The 15,219-nt window shown below is 44.7% G+C and overlaps 1 long non-coding RNA gene across 1 annotated transcript in view; it reads right to left on the bottom strand.

Annotated features, from left to right (window-relative positions):
- Window positions 1–279: 279 nt before the first annotated feature.
- The window catches only part of LOC124267047, a 45,807-nt gene continuing 30,867 nt past the window's right edge, over window positions 280–15,219 (bottom strand). Inside the window, exon 3 of the long non-coding RNA XR_006895930.1 lies at window positions 280–620. This is a non-coding gene — a long non-coding RNA (uncharacterized LOC124267047). The remainder of the gene's footprint in view (window positions 621–15,219) is intronic.

Below are 15,219 nucleotides of genomic sequence, written 5' to 3'. Positions count from 1 at the left end.
TCTATATCAGACACATCCAGTCAATCTGGGCAGTGCATTAACGTCAGAGAGAGAACATTCTTGTACTGAGTTCTGAGCTGTATTCTTACGATTCCTCTTCAAATTAAAACTGTAAAATTAAAACGGTACAGTTAGTTGAATTTGATAGGTTAACTTCCCGACAGAAGTATTTATGTGTTAGCTAAGCTTCGGAGAAGTTGCAAATTGTTTCAGTCGGGACCTAGACTTGACATGAGATTGAATCTAAGCTCCACTTTATACATGAATGACGAACACAGATTCCCACTGATAGCTTTATTGCTACTGTTTGTATGACATGATAATGGCGGCTTTACAACGTTATTTCTACACTTTAGGGTGTTACATTGAATTTATCCGAGTAATAAGAACGCATGACGGGAAGAGCTTGAAGCCACCGGAGCACGGACAGCATGTTCTTGGATTACGCTCAAGTGTGTAGGAACGCATCCAATCTCACTTGCCCAAGCCGTCGTTGCCGAACACACCGTGTGGGAGGCGACCTCGCCCGCCACTGCGTCTGTCGGGACTGGTGTGTGGGAGCGGGAAGGCCACGCCGCGGAATACAGAGCGTTCACGACGCCGCTCATGAGCAGGAGGAGCTGAAACAAACCAGTGAAAATAAGCAGCGTCTTGGAACTGGATAATAAATATAATAATAAAAAAAGCTTTTTAATCGTATTACGTTCTGTGAATCAACCAACTTATCGGAACATTGTAGCGCAACCAACCAATCTGTACACCCCAGATAAACCCTTCACACAACTGAAGGGCACATCCTACCACTGTCTCTTTGTCAGCTCTCTGTCCCCATCTACATGAGCCCATGTATTCTACCTCAGATATAGTCATCTACATGATCCCAAGCATGCTACCTCAGATATAGTTATCTACAGGATCCCAAGCATTCTACCTCAGATATAGTCATCTACATGATCCCAAGCATTCTACCTCAGATATAGTCATCTACAGGATCCCAAGCATTCTACCTCAGATATAGTTATCTACAGGATCCCAAGCATTCTACCTCAGATATAGTCTTCAAGATGAGCCCAATCATTCTACCTCAGACATAGTCATCTACAGGATCCCATGCAGTCTACCTCAGATATAGTCATCTACAGGATCCCAAGCATTCTACCTCAGATATAGTCATCTACAGGATCCCATGCAGTCTACCTCAGATATAGTCATCTACAGGATCCCAAGCATTCTACCTCAGATATAGTCATCTACAGGAGCCCATGCATTCTACCTCAGATATAGTCATCTACAGGATCCCAAGCATTCTACCTCAGATGTAGTCATCTACAGGAGCCCAAGCATTCTACCTCAAATATATTCATTAACATCACGTTTATGCTCACCAGACAGAGTATGCATATGAATGTTTGTCAAAGCCACGCACGTCATCCTGAAAACATGTCTCGAAAATCCGGTGTATTTATGAATGTGTTGATCCCAGAATTCACCACAAAGCTGCCCGTGTTACGTGTGTTTGATGCCTGAATTCACCACAAAGCTGCCCGTGTTACGTGTGTTTGATGCCAGAATTCACCACAAAGCTGCCCGTGTTACGTGTGTTTGATGCCTGAATTCACCACAAAGCTGCCCGTGTTACGTGTGTTTGATGCCTGAATTCACCACAAAGCTGCCCGTGTCACGTGTGTTTGATGCCTGAATTCACCACAAAGCTGCCCGTGTTACGTGTGTTTGCGATGCCTGAATTCACCACAAAGCTGCCCGTGTTACGTGTGTTTGATGCCAGAATTCACCACAAAGCTGCCCGTGTTACGTGTGTTTGATGCCAGAATTCACCACAAAGCTGCCCGTGTTACGTGTGTTTGATGCCTGAATTCACCACAAAGCTGCCCGTGTTACGTGTGTTTGATGCCTGAATTCACCACAAAGCTGCCCGTGTTACGTGTGTTTGATGCCGAATTCACCCACAAAGCTGCCCGTGTTACGTGTGTTTGATGCCTGAATTCACCACAAAGCTGCCCGTGTTACGTGTGTTTGATGCCTGAATTCACCACAAAGCTGCCCGTGTTACGTGTGTTTGATGCCTGAATTCACCACAAAGCTGCCCGTGTTACGTGTGTTTGATGCCTGAATTCACCACAAAGCTGCCCGTGTTGCGTGTGTTTGATGCCTGAATTCACCACAAAGCTGCCCGTGTTATGTGTGTTTGATGCCTGAATTCACCACAAAGCTGCCCGTGTTACGTGTGTTTGATGCCTGAATTCACCACAAAGCTATTCTGGTATATGTTTGATTATCTTTTCACTGTTTTCCCGTACAACATATCATACATGATACATAGACTCATTACACATCAATGACTATAAAATAAAGGTGAGATACAATTGCTGTAACACAATGTATATCACAAAGTTGCTAGTACTGGTAAAGAGTAGTTCGGCAACTCTTGCTGGACAACTTCAAGAGTCAATAGTCTTTGTTTGGAAAATGATTTAAACATAAGTTTTTTATAACGTTTCATCATTTTAGCGGGAAAAACCTAATAACATTTTGTTTTTATTGAAAGCTAGTCTAATTTCTGCAACATTGTATATCCAATTTTAATATCAGTCCATAAGGGAGTTGACATATTTACAATACCAAAATAGGTGGCTGATATCACAATATAACTCTTTACATTTAGTACACACTGCAGACTATTTGACAACAGGAAAGATTTTATGTATAATCCGGTACTGGAGCCACCTTAAATGAGTGCTATTTGTACATCTAAATGGTATTTCGTTAATATTTCTTTACTCTAAAGTTTCGGAACTATCAGTCGTATATTTATCCCCATTAAACGTTAGCTGAAGTTATCTGGTATAATACTGAGCCTAAGTACATCTGGATACCACCACCCCAAAACAACAAACAAACAATCTCTGGTATACGTATTTGTGATGCCTGAATACCTCAAAAGCCTGGAATATGCCCCCACAAAGCTATCTGGTATACGTCTGTGTGATGCCTGAATACCCCACAAAGCTATCTGGTATACAACTGTTTGATGCCTGAATACCTCACAAAGCTATCTGGTATACGTATGTGTGATGCCTGAATACCCCACAAAGCTATCTGGTATACGTATGTGTGATGCCTGAATACCCCACAAAGCTATCTGGTATACGACTGTTTGATGCCTGAATACCCACAAAGCTATCTGGTATACGTATGTTTGATGCCTGAATACCCCACAAAGCTATCTGGTATACGTATGTGTGATGCCTGAATACCCACACAGATATCTGGTATACGTATGTGTGATGCCTGAATACCCCACAAAGCTATCTGGTATACGTATGTTTGATGCCTGAATACCCCACAAAGCTATCTGGTATACGTATGTGTGACGCCTGAATACCCCACACAGATATCTGGTATACGTATTTGTGATGCCTGAATACCTCAAAAAGCTATCTGGTATACGTATTTGTGATGCCTGAATACCCCACAAAGCTATCTGGTATACGACTGTTTGATGCCTGAATACCCCACAAAGCTATCTGGTATACGTATGTGTGATGCCTGAATACCCCACAAAGCTATCTGGTATACGTACTGTGTGATGCCTGAATACCCCACAATGCTATCTGGTATACGTATGTTTGATGCCTGAATACCCCCACAAAGCTATCTGGTATACGTATGTGTGATGCCTGAATACCCCACAAAGCTATCTGGTATACGACTGTTTGATGCCTGAATACCCCACAAAGCTATCTGGTATACGACTGTTTGATGCCTGAATACCCCACAAAGCTATCTGGTATACGTATGTTTGATGCCTGAATACCCCACAAAGCTATCTGGTATACGACTGTGTGATGCCTGAATACCCCACAAAGCTATCTGGTATACGTATGTGTGACGCCTGAATACCCAACACAGATATCTGGTATACGTATGTGTGACGCCTGAATACCCCACACAGATATCTGGTATACGTATGTGTGATGCCTGAATACCCCACAAAGCTATCTGGTATACGTATGTGTGATGCCTGAATACCCCACAAAGCTATCTGGTATACGTATGTGTGACGCCTGAATACCCAACACAGATATCTGGTATACGTATGTGTGACGCCTGAATACCCCACAAAGATATCTGGTATACGTATGTGTGATGCCTGAATACCCCACAAAGCTATCTGGTATACGTATTTGTGATGCCTGAATACCCCACAAAGCTATCTGGTATACGACTGTTTGATGCCTGAATACCCCACAAAGCTATCTGGTATACGACTGTTTGATGCCTGAATACCCCACAAAGCTATCTGGTATACGACTGTTTGATGCCTGAATACCCCACAAAGCTATCTGGTATACGACTGTTTGATGCCTGAATACCCCACAAAGCTATCTGGTATACGACTGTTTGATGCCTGAATACCCACAAAGCTATCTGGTATACGTACTGTTTGATGCCTGAATACCCCACAAAGCTATCTGGTATACGTCTGTCTGATGCCTGAATACCCACAAAGCTATCTGGTATACGTATGTTTGATGCCTGAATACCCACAAAGCTATCTGGTATACGACTGGTTGATGCCTGAATACCCCACAATGCTATCTGGTATACGACTGGTTGATGCCTGAATACCCCACAAAGCTATCTGGTATCCGACTGTGTGATGCCTACATACCCCACAAAGCTATCTGCTATACGTATGTGTGACACCTGAATACCCCACAAAGATATCTGGTATACGTATGTGTGACGCCTGAATACCCCACACAGATATCTGGTATACGTATGTGTGATGCCTGAATACCCCAGAAAGCTATCTGGTATACGTCTGTGTGATGCCTTAATACCCCACAAAGCTATCTGGTATACGACTGTTTGATGCCTGAATACCCCACAAAGCTATCTGGTATACGACTGTTTGATGCCTGAATACCCCACAAATCTATCTGGTATACGACTGTTTGATGCCTGAATACCCCACAAAGCTATCTGGTATACGACTGTTTGATGCCTGAATACCCCACAAAGCTATCTGGTATACGACTGTTTGATGCCTGAATACCCCACAAAGCTATCTGGTATACGACTGTGTGATGCCTGAATACCTCAACAAGCTATGTGGTATACGACTGTTTAATGCCTGAATACCCGACACAGCTATCTGGTATACGTCTGTTTGATGCCTGAATATCCCACAAAGCTATCTGGTATACGTATGTGTGATACCTGAATACCCACGAAGATCTTAGTGGTAGTGGTGGTGGTCGTGGTGGTGGTAGTAGCCGTTATATTTACGCCACCGCACTCATGTATCCCGGCTCCTAGCATCACTAAAGGACGGGAGCGATGGAATGACTGCCAAGGAAGCACGTTTACTCCCTTCACTCAAGCAACCAGCCCGCAACCCCGACGCCCGTACAGAAAGTTATATAGTAGACTGGGTGTGTCTTGATACCGGTGGCCGTCATTGTCTTTTACTCAGCTATAAAATCATTTGGCGTCAGAAGGCATAACTTGCCTTTTACGATGAGCTTCAGCCCCACAAGAAGCCGAGTGTTGAGGCCTCGACGTAATGTACTCGACAATGTTATCAGATTGTGAAATCAGGAGGGAGATTAAGTACAACTCAACATGTCAGAACACAGATACATGACCCGCTTCAAAGTAATCCAGATGTTATCGCGCAGTTCACCTTGTAAACCCGCCCCAAATATTGAACAGAACTACGTCAACGATGACGTCCTTGCGTCTGGCTGCGGATTTCACATCCTTTGCCCATCAACTCTAAATCCTTAAAAACCGAAACATCACTGAATTATCTGCCATGTCGTAAGCTCCATAACAGAACGTCGTATCTACCATGTTCTCAGTTGTTCTTCTCACTATAACAGAGGGCTACCCATGAAGATCCGGATTAAAACTGATCTTCACCATCCTATGCATGTAAGAGGCGACTAACGGGAACAGATGTCAGGCTCGTTGACCTGGTTAACACATATCATCACAATAGAGCAGGCTCGTCCGGTCCAGACTCGACGATCTACGCTGTTTGTGTATCGAAACATCTTTCATACACCATTTGCCCTGTTAATGAGTCCAAGCCTAATTGTTGCACCATCCTCGCTGTTCACGTATCTAAATTACTACATAGCACACTGTGTCGTATGGAGGCAGCAATACCTCTATATTACACTGTATATCCCGAGAAGGTATATAATCCTCCTGATTGCACTATGAACCTTTTCGTACATTTTAACCACTGGCTTTACCATATGCATTATCTAAATAGCTAAATCTCTTCATTGCATCTACGTTGTTTATGCATCTCAAGGTTAACAACATGGTTTTCCTTCATCTAAACACCTCATTACACCATCTACCCAGTTCATATAGCAACACCTCTTTAGTGTACCATCTACGCAGTTCATATATCAACACCTCTTTACTGCACCATCTACCCAGTTCATATATCAACACCTCTTTACTGCACCATCTACCCAGTTCATATATCAACACCTCTTTACTGCACCATCTACCCAGTTCATATATCAACACCTCTTTACTGCACCATCTACCCAGTTCATATATCAACACCTCTTTACTGCACCATCTACCCAGTTCATATATCAACACCTCTTTACTACACCATTTACCCAGTTCATGTAACAACACCTCTTTACTGCACCATCTACCCGGTTCGTATCAACGCCTCTTTACTACACCATCTGCCAGTTCATATATCAACACCTCTTTACTGCCATCTGCAGTTCATATATCAACACCTCTTTACTGCACCATCTACCCAGTTCATATATCAACACCTCTTTACTGCACCATCTACCCAGTTCATATATCAACACCTCTTTACTGCACCATCTACCCAGTTCATATATCAACACTTCTTTACTACACCATCTACCCAGTTCATGTAGCAACACCTCTTTACTACACCATCTACTCACTTCATATATCAACACTTCTTTACTGCACCATCTACCCAGTTCATGTATCAACACCTCTTTACTGCACCATCTACTCACTTCATATATCAACACCTCTTTACTGCACCATCTACCCAGTTCATATATCAACACCTCTTTACTGCACCATCTACCCAGTTCATGTATCAACACCTCTTTACTGCACCATCTACTCACTTCATATATCAACACTTCTTTACTGCACCATCTACCCAGTTCATGTATCAACACCTCTTTACGACACCATCTACCCAGTTCATGTAGCAACACCTCTTTACTACACCATCTACCCAGTTCATATATCAACACCTCTTTACGACACCATCTACCCAGTTCATTTATCAACACCTCTTTACTACACCATTTACCCAGTTCATGTATCAACACCTCTTTACTACACCATTTACCCAGTTCATGTATCAACACCTCTTTAATACACCATCTACTCAGTTCATGTATCAATACCTCTTTAATACACCATCTTCCCAGTTCATATATTAACACCTCTTTAGTACACCATCTACCCAGTTCATGTATCAACACCTCTTTACTACACCATCTTCCCAGTTCATGTATCAACACCTCTTTAATACACCATCTTCCCAGTTCATGTATCAACACCTCTTTACTACACCATCTACCCAGTTCATGTATCAACGCCTCTTTACTACACCATCTACCCAGTTTATATATTAACACCTCTTTACTACACCATCTTACCCGGTTCATGTATCATGCCTCTTTGCTGCGCCATCTACCCAGTTCGTTTTGCCAACACCTCTTTAATGCACCATCTTCCCAGTTTATATATTAACACCTCTTTGCTGCACCATCTCTCGGTTCGTATCAACACCTCTTCTGCACCATTTACCCGGTTCATGTAACAACACCTCTTTGCTACCATCTGCCCAGTTCATGTATCAGCGCCTCTTTGCTGCACCATCTGCAGTTTACATATGGTAAGACCTCTTTACTACACCATCTGCCCAGTTCATTAATATCAACGCCTCTTTGCTGCACCATGCTTCCCAGTTCGTATCAACGCCTCTTTCCTACCATCTCACCCAGTTCGTTTTTTATCAACACCTCTTTAATGCACCATCTGCCCAGTTCGTAGCAACACTTCTTTGCTGCACCATCTTCCCAGTTCATGTATCGGCACTCTTTAACAACATGCCCTCTTTATCGGCACCATCTGCCCCAGATTCATGAGATCAACACCTCTTTAATACACCATCTGCCCAGTTCATGAATCAACACTTCTTTACTACACCATCTTCTCAGTTCATGTATCGATCAGCACCTCTTTACTACACCATCTTTCTCAGTTCACGAATCAACAGCTTCTTTACTGCACCATCTGCTCAGTTCATGTATCAACACCTCTTTACTGCACCATCTGCCCAGTTCATGAATCAACATACCTCTTTAGTACACCATCCTACTCAGTTCGCTTGAATCAACACTTCTTTACTACACCATCTACCCAGTTCATGTAATCAACTTGCCTCTTTACTACACCATCTACCCAGTTCATAATATCCAACACCTCTTTACTACCATCTACCCGGTTTCATGTATCAACACCTCTTTTGCTACACCATCTGCCAGTCTATATATTAACGCTTGTTTGCTACACCATCTTCCCAGTTTCATGTATCAACACCTCTTTACTACACCATCTACCCAGATCATGTAATTAACACCTCTTTACTGCACCATCTACCCGGTTCGTAATATCAGCACCTCTTTACTGCACCATCTACCCAGTTCATATATTAACGCTTCTTTGCTACACCATCTTCCCAGTTCATATATCAACACCTCTTTACTACACCATCTGCTCAGTTCATGAATCAACACTTCTTTACTACACCATCTCACTCCAGTTCGTATCAAAGCACCTCTTTACTGCACCATCTGCCAGTTCATCAATCAACGCATATTTTACTACCACCATCTGCTCAGTTCATGAATCAACACTTCTTTTACTGCACCGTCTACTCAGTTCGTAATATCAACCTCTTTAATGCACCATCTTCCCAGTTCGTAATGGCACCTCTTTACTGCACCATCTTCCCAGTTCATGTATCAACACCTCTTTACTACACCCATCATACCCAGTTCATTGTATCAACGCCTCTTTTACTGCACCATCTGCCCAGTTCCCATATATTAACACCTCTTTACTACACCAGCTACCCAGTTCGTAGCCAGCCAGCACCTCTTTACTGCACCATCTGCCCGAGTTCATGTATCAACGCCTCTTTACTGCACCATCTGCCCAGTTTATATAATAACACCTCTTTTACTTCATCATCTACTTTCAGTTCATGTATCAACACCTCTTTACTACACCCATCTACCCAGTTAATTATATCAACACCCTCTTTACTACACCATCTGCCCGGTTCGTGGCATCAACCATCCAGTTACTATACCATCTGCCAGTTTATATATTAACGCCTCTTTACTACACCATCATACCCAGTTCATGAATCATTTATCCTCTTTACTGCACCATCTTCCCGTTTCGTAGCGCCAACTACCTCTTCCATGCACCATCTGCTCAGTTCATTTATCAGCACCTCTTTTACTACCATCTACCCAGTTCATGTATCAACGCTTCTTTACTGCACCGTTCATGACCCAGTTCATGTATCAACACCTCTTTACTACACCATCTACCCAGTTCATGAATCAACACTTCTTTACTACACCATCTACTCAGTTCATGTATCAACACCTCTTTACTACACCATCTACTCAGTTCATGAATCAACACTTCTTTACTACACCATCTACTCAGTTCATGTATCAACACCTCTTTACTACACCATCTACCCAGTTCATGAATCAACACCTCTTCAATACCACTGGTTCATGAATCCTTGTTTCCATGTATCCAACACCTCTTTTCCAGTTCCACCACCTCTTCCATCACCATTCATGTAGTCCACCCCTCTTTTCATCTACCCAGTTCTCTTCTTTCTTCATCTTTCCCAGTTCATGTCCACCATCTACCAGTTCATATATCCTTTGACTCCATACCATCTACCAGTTCACCTCACTACTACCATCTTCATATCCACCACCTCTTCTTTTCCTGCCGGGTCATGCCTGTTTTCCTCTTCCTTCATCTTCCGTTTATCTCTTCACCTCTTTTCATCATCTCCGGTTCATGTATCCACCTCTTCCTTCCTTCTGGGTTAATATATCCACCTCTGTTCATATATCCTTTCCATCTACCAGTTCTTTTCCTCTTCCACCATCTACCCGGTTCATGAATCACCCCTCTTTTTTCCATGCCAGTTCATTGTATCCTTTCTTCCTTCGTTCCTCCTTTTCCAGTTCATGTATCCACTTCTTCCTGCATCTACAGTTCATGTGTCCTTTTCACCTCTTTCCACCATCTACAGTTCATGTGTCCTTCCTGTGCTTCTTTTCGTGTATCCTTTTCCGTCTTTTCACTCCGTTCATGGATCCTTCTCGTCCTCGTGTGTCCACCTCGTTTTCATGGATCCTTTTCGTGGATCCTTCTTCACCGTTCATGTATCCTCTTTTCGTGTCTTCCGTTCGTGTGTCCTGGGTTGTCTATCCTTCGTATTCTTCGTGGATCCTCCGGTTCGTGTCTTCGTTCGTTGTCCGCCTGTACTCATCTATCCTCTTCTTCGTCCTACCGGTTCGTGTATTGTCCGCACCTCTTCGTCGGTTCGTTGATCCGTCTGCCGGTTCGTGTATCGTTCAGTTCGTGGATCTACCGGTTCGTGGATCCTTCTTCGTCTCGTGTCGGTTCGTGGATCCGGTTCGTGTCCTGGTTCGTATCGTATCCGCGCTACCGTCTACCCGGTTGGATCCTCGTCTACCGGTTCGTGTATCCGGTTCGTGTCGGTTCGTTTATCAATTTCGTGTATCTTCGTGGATCCTGTTCGTACCACATTCTTTTCGTTCGTTCTCCGGTTCATGTCCAGTTCGTAGATCGTTCGGTATTTCTTCCATACTTTCCGGTTCATGGATCTTCCACTTTTCTACCGGTTGCTGGATCCTTTTCGTGTGCCAGTTCGCCGTCCGCATCTTCGTGGAGTCCGTCTACCGGTTCATGGATCCGCACCATCGTGTCGGTTCATGAATCCGCCTCTTCTTCTTGGATTCGTATTCTACCGCACCTCTGTGGATCCGTTCGTGTATCTTCGGCCTCTTCTACCGGTTCTTCCGTGTCTTCCCGTATCGTGTATCCGGTTGTCTTCCGGTTCGTCTTCGTACCGTACGTGTTCGTGTATCCGTCTTCGGTTCGTGTATCCGTTCGCCGGTTCGTGGATCCGTTCGTGGATCGTTCGTATTTCTATCCGGTTCGTGTCCGTCTTCGGTTCATGGATCATCGTATCGTGTTCGTGTCTTCGTGTACCGGTTCGTGGTATCCGTTCGTGTGCTGCGTGTATCCGCTGTCACCGGTTCGTGTGTGTCGTCTTCCGGTTCGTGTTCCCGGTTCGTGTATCCGGTTCGTGTGTGCCGTATACCGGTTCGTGTCGTCTACCGGTTCGTGGATCCGGTGCCTGTCTACCGGTTCATGGATCCGTTCGTGGATCGCGTTCGTGTATCCGTATCAGTTCATGGATCGTCCGTTTCCGGTTCGTATCCGTCTCTTTCCGGTTCGTGGATCCGCTGTTCGTGATCGTTCATGGATACCGTCTACCGGTTCGTGGATCCGTCTACCGGTTCGTGTCGTGTCGCCATATTTCTACCGGTTCGTGCCTCTTTCGTATCCGTCTTCCTGTTCCGTGTCCGGTTCATGGTCTTCGTGTGGTTCGTGTCGCCACCGGTTCGTGGATCCGGTGCGGTTCATGGATCTTCACCGGGTTCGTGTCTTCGTGTTCGTGGATCGTGGATCCGGTTCGTGTCCTTTCAGTTCGTGGATCAACTTCTTCAGTTCATGTATCCACCTCTTCCAGTTCATGAATCACCTTCCTTCCCTGATTCATGAATCCACCCTACCATCCTTCCATATCCACCATCCAGTTCATATATATCCACCTTCATGCTCTTTCCATTCCATTCTCTTCCTTCCATTCATATATCTTTTCCTTCCTCTACCTCTTTTCCATCTACCCATTCACTATCCACCTCTTCCATTCCATCTCTTTCTTTCCTCTACCAGTTCATATTATATCCACCTCTTCCAGTTCATACCTCTTCCTACCAGTTCATGTCCATACCCTCCTTTTCCATCTTTTCCTCTTTTCATCTGGGATTCCATATCCACCTCTTTCTACCATCCTTCATGTCTTCTTCACCATCTACCAGTTCATGTGCTGCTGTCTTCACTACCATCCTTCATGCCTTTTCATGTATCCTTTTCCTTCATGCCTCTTTTTCCTTGGTTATCTTCCTTGGTTCATGTGCCTCTTTTTCCTTCTTCGTGTGTCCACCTCTTCCTCCATGCTGTGCCTCTTCCTTGTCCTTCCTCTTGTTCGTTTTATCCGCCTCTTCCTGCCGGTTCTTGTGTCCTCTTTCTTCCGTTCGTGTGTGCCATTCGTGTGTCTTCCGGTTCATGTCGTGTTCGTGTCCCGTTCGTGTCTCGTCTTCGTGTGTCTCGTGTGTCCTCTTTTCGTGCTGTCTTCCCGGTTGTCTCGGTTCGTGTCTTTCGTGTGTTCTCGTGTCTTCATGTTATCCTTCTTCGTGTTCATGGTCCGCCACCTCTTCATGGATCCGTATCCGTTCTTCCGGTTCGTGTCGGTTCGTGGATCGTTCGTGGATCGTTCGTGTCGTGTGTCAGTTCGTGTATCTGGTCGTGTATCCGCACCGGATCGTGTGCCTTTTCGTGTATTCCTTCTTCATATCCTCTTCATGGATCTTCTTCCGGTTCGTGTCTTTATTTTCTGGGTTCATGCCTCTTTTCCATCTTCCGTATCTTCCGTTTCGTGCTGTTCCACCATTCGTGTATCTTCATCCACCGGTTCGTATCGTATCTTCGTATCGTGTGTCTTCGTGTCTATCCGGTTCATGTTCGTGTGTCACCTCTTCTTCGGTTCGTGTGTTCGTGCCGGTTCGTTTATCGTTCGTGTCGTGTCGTATCGTATTGCGGTTCGTGTCCGTCTTCCAGTTCGTGTCTTCGTACCGTCTTCGTGTCTTCGTGTCGTGTCTTCCCGGGTTCGGTTCGTGTCGTTCATGCCACCTCTTCCATCTTTCGTGTATCTTTTTACTCTTCTTCATCTACCGGTTCGTATCCTCTTTTTCCGCTCTTCCATATTTTTCTACCAGTTCATTTATCTTCGTGTATCCTTCTTCCTCTTCATGGGATCCGGTTCATGGATCGCCATTCCGGTTCGTGTCGTCTTTCAGTTCACGGATCCGGTTCGTGTGTTCGTGGATCCGTACCGTCTTTTCCGGTTCGTGGATCTTCGTGTATCCAGCCATCTTTTCCGTGTATCCGTCGTTCGTGTCCGGTCTGTGCTTCTTCGGTTCGTGTCTTTTCACCGTCACCCGGATCGTATGTGTATCTTTGCTGCCGTCTGCCGGTTCGTGTCGGCCTCTTTCACCGTCTACCCGATTCCTTCTTTTCTTCCATGAATCCATTCATGTCTTCCATCCATTCCATCCATTCATGAATCTTTCATCTCCATTCTTTCTTCCTTCCATGTCCACCTCTTCCTTCCATGCCACCCTCTTCATCCATCCACCTCTTCATCCTTCTTCCTTCATTCCTCTTCCTTCATCCATTCCATCCATATTTCTTCCTCCTTCCATGTCCTTTCCATTTATTCTTTTCATCCATTCCGGTCCTTCATGTATCCTTTCATCTTCCGTTCATTTCCTTTTCTTCATCTTCCTCTTCATCTACCAGTTCATAGTCTTTCTTCCTCCGTTCATGTCTTCCTCCGTTCAGATCTTCCATCTTTCCATTCCATGAATCTTCCTTCCTTCTTCCATGTATCCTTCCTCTTCCTTTCCGTTCATGTCCATTTATCTGTTCATGTCTTCCTCTTTTCCTTTTCATCTTCTTCTCTTCATTCCATCTTTCCTTCATTCCTTTCCTTGGTCTTTCCTTCATCTTCCATCTTTCCTTCATCATCTCTTTCCTCAGTTCATCCTTGGATTATTCCTTCCGTTCATGTATCTTTCCTGTCTTTGTTCCATTCATGTGTCTTCCTCTTCATCCGTGTGTCCATTCGTTTATCTCGTGTGTGCCTGGGGTTCACGTGTGTCCTTGGATCCTTCCTCCGTTCCGTCGCCGGTTCAGATCCTTCCGTATTTCCGGTTCGTGTCCATTCGTGGATCCTTTGTCCTGGATCGTGTGTGTTATTTCATGTCTTCCTTCTTCGTCGTTCGTGGATCTTCGTGGATCCGTTCTTTCCTCGTGTCGTCTCATGGATCCGTATTTCGTGTCAGTTCATGGATCGTCACCGGTTCGTGGATCCGTTGCCGTGTCAACGTCTTTCCGTCAGTTCGTGTATTTTCGTGTCGTTCGTATTCCCGTATTTTCGTCTTTTCGTATTCCGTCTTCGGTTCGTGGATCTTCCGGTTCGTGTACCTCTTTTCCGTCGTGGATCCGGTTCGTGATCTTCGGTCGTGTCGTGGATCTTCTACCAGTTCATGGATCCGTATTTCTTCGTGTATTCTTCGTGTCAGTATTCCGGTTCGTGATATTTCGTTCGTGTCGTTCGTGTCCGTCTTCGGTCGTTCTTCCGTTGGTTCGTCTTCGTCTTCGTGTCCGTTGTTCGGTTCGTGTCTTCTTCGTCGTATCTTTTCGTGTGTCGTCTTCGTCTTCGTGGATCCGTTCGTGGATCCGACGCTATTTCCGGTTCGTGTCGTGGATCGTATTTCGTCGTTCGTATTCCGGTTCGTGGATCCGGTTCGTGTTATTCCGTCACCGGTTCGCTGGATCAATGCGTCACCGGTTCGGATCCGTATTTTCACCGTCACCGGTTCGTGTGGCTGTCTTTTTCTACCCAGTTGTATCCACCTCTACCCGGATTCATATATCCTTTTCATCTACCCAGTTCATGTGTATCCTTTACCTCTTCCCAGATTCATGTATCTTTTCCTCTTTCACCATCTTCCCTGTTCATGTATCTTTTTCTCTTCACTACCATCTCAGTTCATGAATCTTTCTTCCATCCTTTCATGTCCTTCCATCTACCATTATGTTCCTCTTCCACCATCTACCCAGTTCATGGATCCACCTCTTTCTACCATCCATTACATGAATCTTTACCTCTTTCTA

Source organism: Haliotis rubra, unplaced genomic scaffold, assembly GCF_003918875.1.
Source record: "Haliotis rubra isolate DU_JTF1 unplaced genomic scaffold, ASM391887v1 Scf1298, whole genome shotgun sequence".
NCBI classification, from domain to species: Eukaryota; Metazoa; Mollusca; class Gastropoda; order Lepetellida; family Haliotidae; genus Haliotis; species Haliotis rubra.
Note: the sequence above shows the minus strand (reverse complement) of the source record. Positions and strands in the feature narration are given on the sequence as shown.